Source organism: Diadema antillarum, unplaced genomic scaffold, assembly GCF_040938485.1.
Source record: "Diadema antillarum isolate AM-2024a unplaced genomic scaffold, OU_Dant_1.0 scf00000128, whole genome shotgun sequence".
NCBI lineage: Eukaryota > Metazoa > Echinodermata > Echinoidea > Diadematoida > Diadematidae > Diadema > Diadema antillarum.
The window spans coordinates 4,319,949-4,339,473 of NW_027271017.1; positions in this window are offsets into that span (position 1 = coordinate 4,319,949).

Consider the following 19,525-nt stretch of genomic DNA (forward strand, 5'->3'; position numbering starts at 1 on the left):
TCCTACATTTGATTTTCACATGCTTTCATAGGATGGTTAGACCAATATTGAAACTGTGCGAACCTGACGTTAAGACTTTCTCCATGGATAGCTTAGAAGTTCGTTGAAAGACGTGAAAATGAAAAAAATTTCTGACGATCACAATGATATACAGTGATATCAATTTATGTTCTAAAGCCCTAAAGATGTGTTCGGTTCTGATGGGTAACGGGGTCTGTGGTGCATGAATCAATGAAGAACAATACTATTACGAAGACTTGAAATAGCACAGATGCAGAGTGACATACCTTATGGGAAAGTTCGAACAATCATTCAGCATTGCAATGTCACATCAGAAATGGAAAACGAAATATCGAATTCAAAGAAACAAGATATTTGCATAGGAAAAGAAAAATATCTGAAAATTCTATGAAACTACTTCTCAGTAACGACTGGCTGAATGATGAAATTGTGAACGCATATCTAGAACTTTTGTTCAATAATGCACTGGGAATTTGACTTCTTAACTCCTTTACAAGTTTCCCGTACAATCGCTCTATAGAGGAACTGGCAGTTCATGCAATTCGTCGTCACAGGGTTTCCAAAAAAGATAGCATTGTAATGCCAATCAATGACTCTCAAGGAAAACATTGGTTACTGTTAGTTGTGCACACAAGTCATCATCATATTGAAGTGTTAGATTCTCTAGGCAAGTCCCTTCACACTTACACCGACTTATTCAAGGTTACACTCTTCATATCTGCACACCTTGCCGTAATAGACCCATCTAGATCCATTGATTCCTTTTCCTGGACTGTTTCTTTTCAGTCACTTCGAGACGACTTTCCAAAACAAGTCCATGGGATTAACTCTGGTGTGTTTGTTGCAGTTTTTGCGAAGTGTTTGCTGACAAGGAGTAGAATAATTTGTCCATACACAGAGGAATTCTTAATGACATTTAGAAAATGTATGGCATATGAGTTAATTTCGGGATCTGTTCTCGATTGTTAAGAGGAAAAGCCCTCCAACATCCAGAGAAGCATTACTCATTTAAGAAAACCAAAGAATAGAAAATAATTCTTCTGCAGAGACGAACATCAAGACCAATGATCAACTAAGCGATTGTGATGATTGTAATGCAAAATCCATGTTAGATGAACAGAATGGCACAGAAACAAAACATTCCCAGAAACAAAACATTCCCTCAATGACAAAACCCTACAAACAACTAAGAAGGAACATGAGAATAATATTTCTCAAGCACGTCCCGGCTCCATTTGTTGCTCGTAACAAAAATTGGCGTCCCGGACAGGATTCGCAGTTCATTGGTCATTGACAACCCCCTCGCCGGAGGACATGATGGAGATATCAACGGAGATCAAGGTTCTTAATGAAAATGATCTTGTGGCCAAACAAGTGGAAGAACGGTCATGCTGCACATGGTCTAGGACATCGTCTAAGGGCCTATAAGGAATTGATCTTCACTGATGTTGAGGAGAGGGATACCTCAACATTGCCGTATGGACTCGTTCTCCAATCTAATCTTGTTAGGGTGCCCTCCTCGGGAAGAGTTCCAGGCAATGGCAAAATTCAGCAACAGTGATGTCCATGCAGCTCCATGGATGCCAAGTACCCAGAAGATGGACCTGAGTCAGCTCCACTCCCAAGGCGTTCGGCTATGCTGCAGGGAAAGCTGCCACCAACCCTTACTGAGGAGATCCTTGCAGACGTTAGCAAGTCGCACTTGCTACTCCAGGACTTTTCTCTACTCTCGGGTAGACATTAAGTATCTCATTAATTGATATCAAATAATCATGTTTTATTGATATGTTGCCAAGGAATGCCAACATGAAGTAGGGGAGAGTATAACATTGTGTTTTGGGGGGTTTTTTTGATAAAACAAAAGGAAAAAAAGATTTCTGAGAATCAAAATTAAAACAAAAAGTAACAAAGAAATAAGTTTTCTGGAAAATGAGTCACCCTGCGTCATTCAGGAAGTCCAATCCTTCCGGTCACATTCTCCACTTTTACTTGCCAAATTTGGGCATAATGTCCACTCTCTGCCCTCCTTGGGTCAAGCTATGACCTCATAGCCCTCCACCCAAACAAAGTGGCAGTAACAGTGACGTAGGACTGTGCGTCGGTGGATTGGAATTTAAACTTAAAATGCATTTGGGAAGGGTCCTAAACCCAATAAATAGAGTAGTCTTCCTCTCCTTACTTTATATTGGAATCTTTGACAACGGGAAATCATCGAGATATTGTGAGCAGAATTCGTGAGAGTCAGCTATCTTCGTCTCTGGCAGGGGGCTTGTTTGGCTTGTTCAGTGATGAGCAGAACCTGTGAATAAAAAAGAACATCAGTGACCAACACTGCGAGTCCCGGCTCCATTTGTTGCTCGTTACAAAAATTGGCATCCCGGACAGGATTCGCAGTTCACTGGTCATTGACAACCCCCTCGCCGGAGGACATGATGGAGATATCAACGGAGATCAAGGTCCTGAATGAAAATGAGCTTGTGGCCGAACGAGTGGAAGAACGGTCATGCTGTACATGGTCTATGACATCGTCTACCGGACTGTAAGGAAGTGTTTGTCACTGTTGTTGAGGAGAGAGATACCTCGACTATTGCTGTATGGACTCGTTCTCCAACCTAATCTTGTTAGGGTGCCCTCCTCAGGAAGAGTGCCCTCCTCATGAAGAGTTCCAGGCCATGGCAAAATTCAGCAACAGTGATGATCTTCAGACATTAAGCAGGACTCCAAGAGCCCATTCTGTATAAAATTGATGAAAAAACTTGTCATTGCAAATCCAAAGTGGAAAACAATTTGATTCCGACTGGTTCCTGTTTCTGGTAGGATTGATTGGTACATAATTGTTTCGGTCGGATAAAAATTGCTTTGCGATCAAACATTGCGCTGGAACGAAAATGGCAATTGCACGCGGAACGGCCTCTCATATTACGCAAATTCAGCCAATGGCTAATGCGCAGCCAATGGCTGAATTCTCTACCGTACATTACGAGATAAAATTTGGTAGTAAAGCTTCCCACGTTTAGACCATAAAGCAATGAACGTTCTGAGAAGTCTTAACTTTGGATGTCTCATGAAATAATTGGTCATTACCACGCCAACATATTGAAGAGATGGCAGCATCAATCCATTGGTTACACAAAAATGAGTATGAGATCAGGCATTATATATAAATATTAAGTTCTTCCCCTTGGTGATATAGATAATTAAGTGCAAATAGTTAAATCTGATTGATGTGAAAACATTAATTATAATTATTACATTTTTGTTTAGCTCTTGACAGACCACTACAAGGACATCCCCATTGTGAGCACAGATACTGTAAGGCGGTAGCACTCGGCACTGAAAGCTCTGTTGAGGCACACTGACCAAAGGCAGGGCTTCAGTGATATCCTTCGGGACATGTGTACAGTGCATGTGGATGCAATGCCTGTACTGTCATCCCTTGCCCAGTTGGCACTAGTAATCCCAATGAGCACGGCAGGTGAGATAACCCTATCGCTTCAATGATAATCAAATCAGATTGGCAATTGCTTGTAATATATTCAAGATTCAGTTGATACTTTCTTTGTTATTATTAGTTTTAGTTTTTTTAGTTTACCTTATTCTTTGTTTAAATTGAATGTAAGACTAACTTGCTTATCTAAATTACTGATTTTTCCAGATTGTGAGAGAGGCTTCTCTTCACTGAAGAGAATTAAGAGACGACCGAGAATGTTGTCTGAACGTGACAATGAAAAAAGAGACTTCAATCTTCAAAAACAAACTGGAAATAAATCACTCTCAAAAACCAAGCCAAATGAAATCGAAACTGAAGAAAGTGTGATTGGGGAGTCTTCTCGTGATGAATTGCCAGATCCCTCGGTGCCGACCAAGGAACCCAGCATTCCTAGCGGCTCCGCCCAACAAACTGCGCAGAACCAGAGCGACTCGTCCATACGGGAGCTTATGTCCATGATGACTGATCTGAAAGAAACTATCACAACAAAAATGGACACTGTCCTTTCCGAAGTGGTTTCCTTTTAGAGAGACCTAGCCGAAGTCAAAAAGAACATTGCAGAAATGGAGCACAGCGTAGCTGACACCTCGGACAGGATCGCCGAAGTTGAAGATAGTAGGTTGCCCAACCTGAGAAAAGAAATAGACAAAGTTCGATATGATATTGTGAAGGAAACACCCTCGATCTTCTTTGATTAAATTAATTTTTTTTAAATCCCCCCCCCCCGATTCATTTCCAAATTCTACAGCATTAAGAGATATGTAAGTGCGTTCTGAGTGAGTGTACATACACACGGTACGACGAAAGGTCAAGGTGACCTTGTTTTCTCTGCAATGTTACTCTGTAGTGTACGGTGTATACATAGCCATGTATTGCATACGTACGGTGTGCGAAGACGGTACTTCAACCCATAAAAGTGACCGGATTTTTCTTAATTTCGAGTAACAGACTGCAATCCGTTCTTGAACTCATAGATAATACAGAGGCCTGTTGTTTAAAGATGAGAAAAGAGTACAGTCTTCCACGAGAAGACGAGAATTCACGTGATGTTCATGTGACAGCCATACAGATTATTCCACATGTGGGACTGGTATTTACGCAGTATAACGATCGAGAGCTACGCCAAATGTGAAATCCATATTCATACGTGCTATAATAAATTGAATGGGTTGTAGTTCTTTCTCACAACAGTTATGATTATTAAGCAAGATATTTCCAGGATAAATACTAGTTTTTGTTATTTCAACACCAGATTCCCCATGACAGATTTGAATCTCCCGCAGTACAAGTACGATGCGTGCGCAATTTATTCCCCATAAATATTTATTAGTTCGCGGGTGTCGTATTACATAAGACTGAACCACTGGTAATTACAGATCGGCCCGAGGGTATATAAAGGGGTCGTCTGAACAAGAAAATTTGTCTTGTCGAGAGATAAGGCGTACAGCTAGAGCAGAAAGAAGAAGAAAACAGATAGCCTCTAAACAGATACACAGTTTTAATTGTTTCCCATTCCCCCTACAGTTAGCGAACCCCCATTCAACGTGAGTAGAAATGTCCTCATATATTTTGTTGTTAGGATTATACACCGTAGATCCTATACAGATAAGATATAAGATACCATGTATTTGATTTTGCAGTCAGAATTATGACAAGAAACTCTGCTAAATCTTTCATGGACAAATAAATCACACATGTTATCGTAATATCATAGAATTTTAGAGTACACATCTGCCAGACAAACAAATCAAATACGTTATTGTTAGTGAGAATTTAAGCGTACACACCATCGCTTATGCAACAACCCAGAGATATGTTGTTAAAAAATGTAATAGAAACTTTGGTACATCCCATCGCATTATGCAACAACCATGCAGTTATGTTATTGTTATTAAGTGTACACACCGCTGCTCTATGCAACAACCAGAAATGTGTATTGTCATGTGATAGAATTCTAGAGAGGATATTCTGTCGGTATAAATTGCAGAAATTTCAGGCATGAGTGATTATTATCAATATATCAGTGACGGAAACATTGAGGATGATGTTTTATAGGAATATGTGAGGTTGTCCATTGCTATGTGATTGAGTTAGTTGGAGTTAGTTGTTAGTTGTGATAGTTTCTTTGTTATTATTAGTTTTAGTTTTTTAGTTTACTTAATTCTTTGTTTAAATTGAATGTAAGACTAACTTGCTTGTCTAAATTACTAATTTTTTCCAGATTGTGAGAGAGGCTTCTCTTCAATAAAGAGAATAAAAAGAGACGACCGTGCCCAGCTGACCCAAGAACGATGCGTGCGCAATTTATGCCCCATAAATATTTAGTAGTTCGCAGGTGTCGTATTACATAACACTGAACCAATGGTAATTACAGATCGGCCCGAGGGTACGTTGTATATAAAGGGTTCGTCTGAACAAGAAAATTTGTCTTGTCGAGAGATAAGGCAGACAGTACAGAGTAAAAGAAGAAGAAACAGATAGACTTTAAACAGATAAACAGTTTGAATTGTTTCCCATTCCCCCTACAGTTAGCGAACCCCCATTCAACGTGAGTAGAAAATGTCCTCATCTATTTTGTTGTTGGGATTATAGATCCTATTAATTGTCAGTGCATATAAATACAGATAAGATATAAGATATATGTGGTTAATGTGATAGAAACTTTGGTACATCCCATTGCATTATGCAACAATCATGAAGTTATGTTATTGTTATTAAGTGTACACACCGCTGCTCTATGCAACAACCAGAAATGTGTATTGCCATGTGATAGAATTCTAGAGAGGATATTCTGTCGGTATAAATTGCAGAAATTTCAGGCATGAGTGATTATTATCAATATATCAGTGACGGAAACATTGAGGATGATGTTTTATAGGAATATGTGAGGTTGTCCATTGCTATGTGATTGAGTTAGTTGGAGTTAGTTGTTAGTTGTGATACTTTCTTTGTTATTATTAGTTTTAGTTTTTTAGTTTACTTAATTCTTTGTTTAAATTGAATGCAAGACTAACTTGCTTATCTAAATTACTGATTTTTCCAGATTGTGAGAGAGGCTTCTCTTCAATGAAGAGAATAAAAAGAGACGACTGTGCCCAGCTGACCCAAGAATGATGCGTGCGCAATTTATGCCCCATAAATATTTAGTAGTTCGCAGGTGTCGTATTACATAACACTGAACCACTGGTAATTACAGATCGGCTCAAGGGTATATAAAGGGGTCGTCTGAATAAGAAAATTTGTCTTGTCGAGAGATAAGGCGTACAGCTAGAGCAGAAGAAAGAAGAAAACAGATAGCCTCTAACCTAAACAGATCCAACAGTTTCCCCTACAGTTAGTGAACCCCATTCAACGCGAGTAGAAAATGTCCTCATCTATTTTGTTGTTAGGATTATAGATCCTATTTATTGTCAGTGCATATAAATACAGATAAGATATAAGATATATGTGGTTAATGTGATAGAAACTTTGGTACATCCCATTCAACATCACCATGTGCTTCAGGACCAGAAAACTCATTTGTCTGGCCAACCAGATATACTATAATGTACTCCATCCATCTGCCATGCTGCCACTGAAAGCTTTTGTTTTGATAGGCCATTTTCAACTAAACCTGATGTATGAGACCTTTTTTCTTCTCCCTTAATGAGGCCAAATTTCATTAAATTTAAATCTTGGAAATTAATACAGCTGCAACTACACGTTCAATTTTTAATACACCTGGTTTTTATTTCGTGAAAGGCTTGAGAAATACTTTTCACTCATAAGACACACTCATTAGAGACGTTTCCCTCATGAGACGCTCTCAAGAGAAATTTTAATGGAATTTACTTCTCTTAGCCTCTTAAAGGTATATATGAGTAACATTGGCCATTCTGATATTTATGTCAAGCCTTTTATGTGATACATGTAGTTTCATGAAGGAGACCCCAGAGTGTAATGTTCTGTACCCCAACAATACTTCATTTCTGTCTTCTTTTCTACATTATTGTAGACGGGATACACGCTAACAAAGGCATGAGGGACACCTCAGAGAGAGAGATCGTACTCTGGGCTGGTCGCTGGTTCACCAATGCTCGAGATCGCAAAGGAGAAAGGCAAGCAAGGAGGCAGGTCACAAGGACCATTCAAGAGGAACCTGTTGCAAGGACCATTCAAGAGGCACCTGCCTGAGACTAAGGGTTCATACTGCGAAAGTATTCTATTATAGGGATCGAGATTGAAGTGTCTTCGACTTACATTGGTCTGAGAATTAGTATTGTAATCCTCTTACAATAGTTTTTCATGCTGGAAACGAATCTATCATTAATTTTCTTGCAAAATTTCTAGCTTTTCAGAGAAACTTGAATCTGTTGGTTGTTTGGGAACTCCCCCTTAAAAACTCTCGAAATCCTGGGATTCGAGGTGTCAATTAGCGTGGCGCAGCTGTCAATCATATGATGTCACGAAAGGAAGGCACTAGCATGCTCCAACCGTAAACAATCAACGCTGTACACATATAGGCTTATGCATTGCTCTCAGCTGTATGTTACAGCGCTGTGTTTATGCATATTTTTCAATTAAAGTGAATATCAAAGGATTCCCCGCTCAGATGCTCAAATGCAGACAGAATTCTGCTGTATAGGTTCGAACCCATGGCAAACGACAGTGACGGGTAGGATGTCAGGAATATTGGTTAGAGGTTGAGTTGAAGCTAAACCAGCAGGGAGTCTTACTGTCTATCAAAAGTTTAATAGAACCACAGGGATTTGGTAACCAATCACAGACTGGTAAAAGACCAATAAGAAGTAAGACGATAGAAAATTAAGAAATACATCGATGTTCAGGATATAAATACAGCTCAATAGGATAAAGAAGTAAGAGAATCTGCCAATTCCAGCCATTCCTGCTATCGTACACACAGGGTGTGGACTTGATTCAAGCCAGCCCAGGTTCTCTCAATAAGGGAGGGGAACCACCACACCCGGTGTCAGCCTATTCTAAAACTTTGTAACTTTACAAGCATGGGAGAAGAAAGAGAGAGAGGTGCTCTTGCATTCAAGTCAGTTACACCCGTGTACCACCACAAGGATCTTCCACCATTCACCCAGCCTTGAGTAATCACTACAATAGGAGATCAGGAGCTGAGAACTTCTGTCCCGAGTTTGATATCATCTGATGCCCGTGCATCGATCGGCAGTTGCAGTCAGAATTATTATGTTGTTGATGTTGTTTTGGAAAAGATGCTAGTCTCAATGAATAACCAAGTGGGAGGTATAAAGTATTTGGAGTTAATTTCAGATGAATAATTGTGGGGAATTCTTCGTAGACATTCTGGGTTTTCGCAGGCCAAGCCAAATTTCTAGAAGCTTTCGGTAAGCCCCTCCCCCTAAAGTATCAGTTTGGGGTACCTGGACATCTCCAAGAGCCCCGAGGAATATTTGCTACTCTGTTACAAAAACCAGGCTTCCGAATTCTGCACATTGAAGATCTTGTAGAACCGTGCAAATGTTTGTTAGTAGATGAATTAGTGATTGTCCGGCTCATTGCAGGATCGAGTGGGGGCTTCCAGCCCACCGAAGGCGCGTTTTTGCATCATATTTTCCAAGCTAAAAAGAAGAAATACGACTGGTTGGCGTCATTTCTCTACAGTAACTTAGGATTAGGAAAGACACGGTGGTATCGCAACAATCAGACGTGCGATGAATTCGAACAGCAATTCAGCTGGATGGTGTTGCCGAATTTGATGCGATAGAAAAATTTGGTGAACTGTGCAGTTCACTGGTAGTGCAGCATTCACCAAATCAGCGAGAATATACACATCCTTTGTTAGTCCGATTCCCAGGGCTGACGCTAAGGCACAGTGTTTTAGGCTACGTCAACAAACCCCGAGCTGCTGTAGCACAAATAGAGCCCTGGAATAATTCCCCAGCTCTCCCCAACAACACCTCTAGTCTTTTCAGCCATTCTCCAGCCCTCCCCATTCATTCCCCGGTCTTCCTCCCTCTATCTAGCCAGCAGCTTGACCAGCGGAACGACCACCCTGCTATCCCTGGCCGCGGGCATGAACTCTCTGTCGTTTAGATCTAAAGCGTCATAAGACTCTGGCGTCCTATTTGAGACAAGTTAGGGTCTCAGGGAAGTTTTTCAGAGATATAGTATTTGTGTCAGTTGCTGATACAGCAAAACGGTCTAACTGGAAGACAGCCCGTTTTTGCCATGTAAGACATCACAGATAGCACCAATCATTTATCTCTATCTTAAGATAGAAAAAGGATCAGAAATATCTAAACAACAAAACGTTTTTGAGACAAGCCGATGTCACCAATGGAAAGATCAGTGTCGCCAACATACTGGTCTGCCCTTTGATAGATGAATTTGGGATGAGGAGAAAGTGGTGGTGGCAAAAGGCCAGATCCAGTGTTTGAAAATCTGAGCAGAGGAAATCTCTCATCAACCCGAAGGAGGTTGCGGCAGGGGCCAGGGAGAGAGTAGCTTGCGCAGAGAGAGAATAAATGTCAACAAAAGTTGGTGTATAATGTTGGAGTAAGCTTCAAGTGAATTGGACTAAAGAGTATAGACAACCTAGAGAGGGATCGAGGGGACTTCGCTCAAGGGGGTACACGAGTTTGACGTAACTAGGACCCAGGGGCGGAACACCGACTTCATCAACAAGACCAACACTGATGGCAAATGAATTTTCGGATCAGTTTGCAAACCTCGTACGGAAGTACGGCTGAGCCTGGCTCCATCAGAAGGTGCGCACCGATGCCTACCCTTCCTGGCACTCTCGGCCCAAACTGCCGGGCGATCGAACCTCAAGACTATCACCCAGTATCCCAGAGGCGAGAGGAGAGGAGAGGAGAGAGAGGATGCTGCCGCACCACCTCAAGCCTTGGCGACTGGCTTACCCCAGTCCACCTGAGAGGGAGCCAGAGAGAAAGGGAGCCACCCAACGACGACAGTTTACCGAGAACAATAGCTGAGTGGCCACTAGCGACAATCCCATTAACTTAGAAATGCTTATACACTGTACACTTAGAAATGACAGTATTAAGTGTTATTTATCATTGTTATTTTCATTATTATTATGATGATGATTATCATTATCATTATCATTATCATTATCATTATTATTATTGTTATTATCGTTATCAACATTATTACTATTACTGTTATCCCATGCCTGCCATATCTCTGTGGAACGCAGGGGCACAGAGGGCAAGGCGGCCAGACAAGTCCGGCCCCGGGGATGATGCTCAATACAAGCTGGACAGAGATTCGTCCGGAGATGAGGCTGCTGTTGGTGTGGTGGATTCCAACACCGACAGTGATTTTGAATAAGCCTCACCTGGCATATACTATTTACTGCATTTGCCAGGTTGAACTGCTTCTGTTATCTATCTATTTATTGGTAGGGGAAACTTAGTTGTAATGTTACACTTTGTATTTTCTTTTTTTGTAAGCACAGCAGTGTGTGTTTTGCGAGAAAACTACGACTTTTGGGTCCTGTCACAGAAGTGAGTTTTTTATTTTGAAGAAAATAGACACAATTCCCCCTGTTCACATACTTTGTTTCCAATTCATTTTAAATGTGCTGCACCAGTGTTGTTAATGATCGTCAATGTTACAAGTCAAGCTTGTTACATAGCACCACCTGGTGGTGACTGTAGGGTTAGCCTCTGCATCACACTGCTGGTTATCTGGTCTGAAGCTGCATTCTATTAAATGCCTTCAAGGTGACTGTTTACTCGGAAACTCGATTTGTGTCTGCTTCTCATTTACGCTGAAATATTCCTTCGGAAAAACCGATATGTGTGGTGAATGTGTGTATAGCCCCATTCGTAACGACTGGTGTCAGAGATTACATGAAGTACACAGAACTACATTGTATGCAGGTAACAATAATACGTAAAGTGACACCGGATAAGTAGAATGGGCAGTAGACGTAACAAGACAGTAAAATGTCAAAGTAAGAAATTTAAATGTCAGGAATGTCAGATTTGCATGCATGTTATGAAGTGTTCGAGTGTAGCACTCATAGAAAATGGTTCACTGCATGCATATTGTGCACGCACTTGCAGAAAAGAGGAATATTGAGGTGTCACACTTAACTGACAGTGTGTGGGGAAGAATCTGAGAATAAGGAATGAAACAGTTTCGCTTCCTATGCAGAACAGTGATAGGATTTAGTTCTGAAGGTAATTTCTAGCAAGAGATGCAAACATTTCAGTTGCCGCCAGTAATGTGTTTTAATGTCTGATAAAGTGAAATAATATCTGCCAGGTGAAATATAGTAAGAGACTGGTTTTTAGTTTGTGTTAATGATACAAGCTTATCATATGCCCAAGATAGAATTCTAAGGTAGCTGTGAGATACAACATACATTGTACATAATCTCATAATGATGTACAGCTTGTACATGTGCATGAGTAATTACATGTACACTTACAGTACCGGTATATGAAATGTGCTGAGGTTTTAAGCACAGGTAAACTTTTGTAGTTGTAGTTCCAAGGCATATACAAGATATGTAGGGTTGAGATTCAAATCATAAGCATTTGGACTGTAGTCACTCACACAAAAGACAATATGTTATGAAGAGCTCATCATCAATATTTAGAAAGAATTTTGGTAGTGGCTATTTTATGAGCAGAAGAATGTAAACAAAGGGTTTGGATAAGATTCTGTCAATATGTGTTTGTTCGAAACCTAAGCAACTGGAAATTGGACTGTTGTCAATGCAAGTGACTTCCATTCGGAACGTTAAATAATACCAGTCTTACCAACGGGACCATTGAAATTCCACGGCGTCATCAATCTAATACATCTATTCAAAGAAGGAGAACCCGAATCAACAATGCCCGCGTGTGCAACAAGCAGAGGAAATCCAGCCCAGCAGATGACCTGTTCCTGAGATGCCCCAGTTCCAGAGCCGCCCCATCCCTGAAGACGCCCCATCCCTGCAGTAGATGCACCATCCCCGGAGTCGAGACACCCCATCCCTGCTGTCACCCGTCTTGCCAAAGGAGGAGTCACCTTCGCGTTTATGTTAAATTGTGCCCACATTATTTTGGACATTTGGAGACTCTCGGTAAACAATTAAAGTAAGTGGGCACACACACTAATTTTATTTCCCCACTAACTTTCCCAATCCCCTCCCCATATAGAAACAGCAAAAAGGTCAGTGTGTTTGAGAATGTGATGTGTGTGAGAACTGATGGACTGCCGTTTGGTTATTATATTCCATGAAATGATCACATTCTGTTCAATGATTTATACCAACCTGTCATTGATATTTCACGCCTGGGTGGCGGGTGAATGAAGTTAATCATTGTGACCCCAAATCATTTTCACAAACTGTTTTACTTAACTGTCTTTAATTAATCAATTTTCTAAATTCTTTTCTTTCTTTTTTTGGTGGTTTATTTGTTAACTCGACCCTTACCTCGGTAGTGGTGAGCTAACAGACCTAAACTTAGCCACATACCGTGAGTCTGAACTCCCAATAATTCTTGGCGAGGTAAGGCATGTGAGGGGTGTGAGAAGGAACTCCAGACCTTTAGTCTAGACCTTTTATTCTAGTCTGCAAGCTTAACCTCCAAACTACCGAAGAGACATTGAAAACTCATTTCGGTACGGTAGGTGAGGGAATTCGCATAGTATTTGAGAAAGATTCCAAGACTGGGGAGCCTACGGGGAATGCCCACTGTGCATTTGCGAACAAGAGTGTAGCAGCTGAGGTGGTTGCCAAACTAAATGGTGAGGAATTGGAGGGCAATGAATTAGAAGTGATGGGAGTGCCCAAATCCCACCTAGTACTTAAAGTTCAAGTCCCAATTGACTCAGAGCACCCACAAAACCCTATGTCCTAGTCCCAAACGATAATTCAGAGTCCCCTGAAACTATCCCTGTTCTCCAGGGGGTCCAAATCTAAGGGGGGAGAAGTCTCTTTCGAGGTGTGGAGGCAAGAAATTGAATGCTTCAAATTAGAAGAAGGATGCAGCGCTGCCTCCCTTGCTAGGTTAGTGCGTCACTCCCTAAGAGGGGAGGCAGGCCAATTAGTATTAAATATGGGGGTGGACGCAAAGGTGGAAGAGATTGTCAATAAACTGGACAGCTTTTATGGGACAGTAGAGTCTGGAGCTGTACTACTCCAACAGCTCTACTTCACAAAACAAAACCCAGGGGAAAACATCACTGCATACAGCGCACGATTACAGCCTGCAGTGGACAAAGCGGAGCAGAGGGGTGGCCTGTCGCCTTCCGCAAAGGATGAAACCTTGCATGTAGTTTTTTGGAAGGGGTTATCAAATGAGGCGATCAAGCAGGCCATCCGCCACAAGTATGATGCAGTGAAATCCTCCGATGAACTAGTTAGGGCATCTAGACTAGTCGAACAGGAGGCACAAGACTTCTGTAACTTCCACTCTACCCCCCAACACCCCCGCCCCAGAGTAGGTGCCCATGCCACTCAAGCTCAAAGGCCAAAAGAAAACCATCCTGAGTTATAAAAAGAAATCCGGGAACTCCGGGAAAAATCAAAAGAAATGGAATTAGCTAGTCATGGACCCCAATTGCAATCAATGTGCCCCCCTGGCCCAAATGGACCTAGCCTAGTGGCTCCTCGCTTTTCTAGGCCTCATCAATTTCTATCGCCGATTCGTGCCAAATTGTGCAGAAACACTCATCATCCTGACAGACCTACTTCACAATCGCCCAGCTCACTCACGTAAACCACTGCCGTGATCTCCAGCTTGCAAAGCCACATTCAATGAGATTAAAGAGAAAATCGCCCAAGTCGCACTGCTGTCTTACCCCAACACGCAGTCACTCCCGAGCGTCACTGTCGATGCATCTAATAGGGCTGTAGGAGGCATAGTGCACCAGTTCAATGATGGGAAGTGGCAGCTGATTGCTTTCTTTTCTCGTAAGCTGAATCAAGCGGAGACACGCTACAGTACACTTGGGCAGGAGCTCTTAGCAATATATATGGAGCAATCAAGTACTTTCCGCTACATGCTAGCTAGATGGTCAAGACTTCTGCATTTTCACGGATCACAAACCCATCATCCACGCATTCAATGGAAAGCCAGATCATCACAGCCCGTACGAGGTTCGACATTTGGATTACATCTCCCAGTTTACAACAGACATACATCACATTCATGGGATGGACAACATCGTAGTCAACCTACTTTCGCTTCCCCCAGGTCAGCCTGATTCAGGCAGGCGAGACTGTCAATTATGAGGTCATGGGGCAAGCCCAAGCACTATATTCAGAGCTACATGTACAAGCAGAATTGCATAACCCTCAAACCAGCCTATGGTTAGAGCACGTGCCCTTTATCAACACCAACAGTGCTCTTGTCAGCGACATGTCCACGGGCAAACCACCCACATTTGTCCCTCAGTCACACAGGAAAGCAATGTTTGATTTTATATGTGGCGTACTAGCATCAAATCCAGGTATTAAAGCCTGTCAAATAGCTGTATCATCGCAATTTGTGTGGCTGTCTGTAAATAAGAATGTTCACTCATGGGCACACCAGTGCATTGCATGCCAGAAAGCAAAAGTGCATCAGCACGTCAAATCGCCCAAGGTTTTTCCTCTCTCCTGCCTCCATCCCAAAACATTAGGATTTTTGTCATAACTCTACCTTATAAAATACCGAGCAGGGCAAATTCTAAAACAAGTGGATTTCCGCTCCAGCCTGAATCTCTCAGAAAGCACACATTCCTTGCACATTCCTTAAATCCTGACCATTCCTCGAATTCCATCGTTTGTAATTCTATGTTGTGTATAGTCAACTGAAGAATTATGTTTTATCCTACATCAAGGTATGCGCCCAAATGTTCTATGTTTCTCTTAGCTTCTACATAATTTGAATCACCTGAATACTTTTGTAAGTCTAAAAAAAATACATCAAGCATTGAGGAATAAATACCAATTGCTCTGACTAAGCACGGGACTCTGGAAGGAAAGACTTCTTGAATCTGGGGACTTTAGAGAGAGTCTTCATGTCGTGCATTTAGACAAGTCCTATAACAACTCTGGTCAATCGTGTGTGTCAACGAGAAGTATCTGCCAATAAACTAGCAGTTTGCCTGGAAATACGCTCTTCCAATTGAACTCCATGTTGTACCTCTCTCATCGTGATGGTGAATTGCGTGAATGTGCCTGCACCTTATAACTAACTTACTCTCTTCCATTGCAGAAAATCTGCCTGTCTATTGGGGGTATAATTCCTGCTCGGCCAACATCCTACAAAACCCACAGTAGTCAAAGCCAACATTATTTTCCCGCAACACTGGTGTCAGGAGTGGGATAGTGACTTCAACACGTGCCTGACATAGCAAGTCATTATTTCTATTCCCTCAACATCAACAACAGCAGACATGCCACCATAGAAAAAGGCGTATCTCCAGCATGAACTGAAACAACTTCACGAGGAGTTGGATAAGGCGAAACACGATCTTCAAAAATCCATGGTCAGCGTGGAAGTGGGGGCCGAATCGACCGATGACCGAACTGATGACGATGCTTCGCCGTTGACTGACGAGCAAAGGCGGCGGTGTGTCCAAATTCCTAACCAGGAATTATTAGACAGGCTAAGGTTGTGGGAGAGTTTCTTGTCGGCTTTCAACAACCTCGGCAAAGAGTGTCGATGGGACGCACCAGAAAGACGATTTCAGCTGTTCGCTTCGTTATGAGGGGACGCGGCCGACTTCACCTTTCAACAACTGCCTGCCGACATCACCGAAAACGATGTTAAACTCATAAAGGCACTGTCAGAAAGATTCGCATCGACAAAGAGTCCGACATTGTACATCACTCAACTTGAAGCGCGGTGCCTAGGCCCGAGAGAACCTATTTCAGAGTACGCCGGTGACATCCGCCGTCTAACAAAGTTCGGTTATCCAACCGCAGATCCCGCCACCACCGAAACCATCACCGTACGACACTTCCTCCGAGGGCTATGCGATGGAGGAATGACTCTGGCTGTTGGGCTGCATGAGCCCAAATCATTGCAGGTGGCGATGGAAATAGTGGAGAGGTATATGAACCTGAGGGAGGAGTCTGCGAGGAGGCCTATAAGGTCAATCATGGGCACGACACCTGCGAGAGGGCCTTGCTAAAAGGCTACCAAGCACGCTGACGTTGACCCAAGTGCCTATGTGTCACGATTGCGAGACCACATGATCCAAATTAATGCGACGTCTCTGCACGCTCGGAACACTACTACTAGCCTGCCAAAAGATGTACATCCCTGTTCTCATGTGTTTACAGTGGCGGATCCAGGGAGGACCGCAACCGGCGCACGCCCCCCTTTATTTTTTGTTGAAACAAAAGAAATAAAGAAAAAAAAATGGGGGAGGGGTGCGTGCGCCCCCCTTTAATTTTGTAAACGCGCCCCTTCTTTACGGAATTCCTGGATCCGCCCCTGCTTTATGTGCGTTGATAGGGTGCACAAGCAATTAGAGCAACCTTACTCCAGGCCTTATGAAGTGCGATAACGCACTGACCAGTGCTATACCCTTAATATCAATGGCAAGAGAGAACAAGTTAGTTTCAACCAGTTTAAAGAAATTATTTACCTTTTGCAGACAAAACAAAAACCCAGCATTAGTGCTTTAAAGTAGTTCTAAAATGTGAGTTAGGGATAGAAACAACGAACGTAAACAATATTATTCTAATCAATGTTAAGTAGTGTTAAATATACAAAATGTGAACAATAGTTATGATAAAATTGTTTCTAGACTAAACTGTCTCCAGTTGTGGTTAAATGAGAAAGAGAGTGATATCTCCTTACATTTTAGGCTTCCTTGCAAATCCAGGCACTAAATCCAGTCAGATAGCTGTATCATCGTGATTTGTGTGCCGGCCGTCTGTAAATAAGGATGTTCGCACATGGGCACGCCAAATGCATTGCATGTCAGAAAGCCAAAGTGCATCGGCACATCAAATTCCCCATAGGGACATTAACAACCCCAGATGCACCTTTTGCACAAGAACACATTGACATCGTAGGTCCTCTCCCTTCATCCCGGGTATATACCTACATAATGTATTTGCTAACATGCATAGATTGCTACACTCGCTGGCCAGAGGCTTTCCCTCTGTCTGACATACAGCAGAAACAGTTGCCCATGCATTCGTCGAACAATGGGTTGTCATATACGGAGCACCCGAAACAGTAACCACTCAGTGAGGAGCTCAATTCGAGTCCCAATGGTCTGTACACTTAATGCAAATGCTGGGCACTACGAGAATTCGAATCACAGAGTACCAGATCCAGCAGCAAGTGGTATGAGTGAGCGTTTTTCATCGTCAGATGAAAGCAGCACGGAAAACAAAACCAGATCATACACGCTGATGTGAACACCTCCACACTATCTTGTTGGGCATTTGCTCAACTGTGAAAGATGACTTCTCATGTTCTTCAAAAGAGTTTGTCTTCTAATCTATGCTGCGATTGCTGGCACAATTCATAGACCCCACGCACTAATATTGACCCGAGTGACTATGTATCGTGATTGCGAGATCACACGAGTCAAGTCCATCTGACATCTCCCGTGCTCACAGGACTACAACTCACAATTGTACGTTATACAATGCTCAACCTATGTTTCGCCTTACTCAACCGCTTATGTCACTCAATGATTAATAAACCATATGATTAACTTAACGATTGAGAGTTGTGAAGTCTCCATTATGACCGATTGCGTTCAGATTGACCTCATGTAGCTTAAGAAACGTAGGAAGAAGTTACAGATGGTATGGAAAGAAGAAATTGATGTCTTTGACAAGAACTACACTGTATCCTTCTCAGTTGTGAAGTCTCCATTACGACCGATTGCGTTCAGATTGACCTCATGTAGCTTAAGAAACGTAGGAAGAAGTTACAGATGGTATGGAAAGAAGAAATTGATGTCTTTGACAAGAACTACACTGTATCCTTCTCAGAAATGTGGCGAAAATGCAATAGAGCGCCTTTAAAAAATGTGGTTCATACCCTTTAACTTCCAGACACAGTGTAAAAATGTCCCTGTGCTTTTCCTATGGAGAAACTATACCAAAGATCTTGGCACACCCTATACAAGTTGTACTTTCATGATACAATCTGTATAGAAACCAAGGCTAACGATGCTCAGAGTAGGAAAAAAGGCCAGAACTCTAGGGAAAGGGGTCCAGAAATGAATACGCTATAGAAGAAGGGGTGTATGATAATCCAATGCATTCTGTGGGATGATGGGTTAAGAAGGCAAAATCAGTCACGTGACCCTGGCTCGGCAATGTTGAAAGGTTCTTGGCATACACAATTGTTCATCGTGGACCTCTGCCCAAGATAATGAGTGAATACCGCGAGCTCACTGTGCAACCTTCAGTTGGAATGGGGGGTATAAAAGTGCAGTCCACTGCACTCTCTCTAAGAAATTAACTTAAAGATAAATGGTAGGACCCCAAGTTCATATCAGGTCTGTATAACAGAACTCTGCAGAAAGAAAAGCAACTGTTGTAACAGCAGGAACCACAATGTAGCAATGCTGCACTGAATCCTGTTTCAGCCTGTCGTTTCTATACCAGCCTCCTTCTTGCAATTGCTAGTCTTGGGCACTAGACCCTGCTGAATGGGTTGATGTATGGTTGAATGGTAGGGTGACATGCCCGGGTTTTAATGCGCCTTGTGAGTCCTAATAGATAGACGTGGAGTATGAGATAGGCTGAGAGAGAGCTATCTGATTAAGGAGCTGAGGTACTGCTGATGCATTATTCCCTGAAAGTACACATCTTACACATATTCACGTAGGGACAAGGATTAAGACTCTCAGACTGCTCTCGGCTTTGCTATAGGAAGAACGTGGAAAAATGTAAAAGACTTTGTCTGAAACAAAAAAGAGAGATCTGTTAGCCATCTAGTAGATTGGGGTCTGAAGTCTTCCTTTTGCTCATGGCAGATCTGGGGATGGGGACTGTGGGGGGAGCAAACTAGACTTTTGAAACATCCACTAACCACTGAATGTTATGATTCT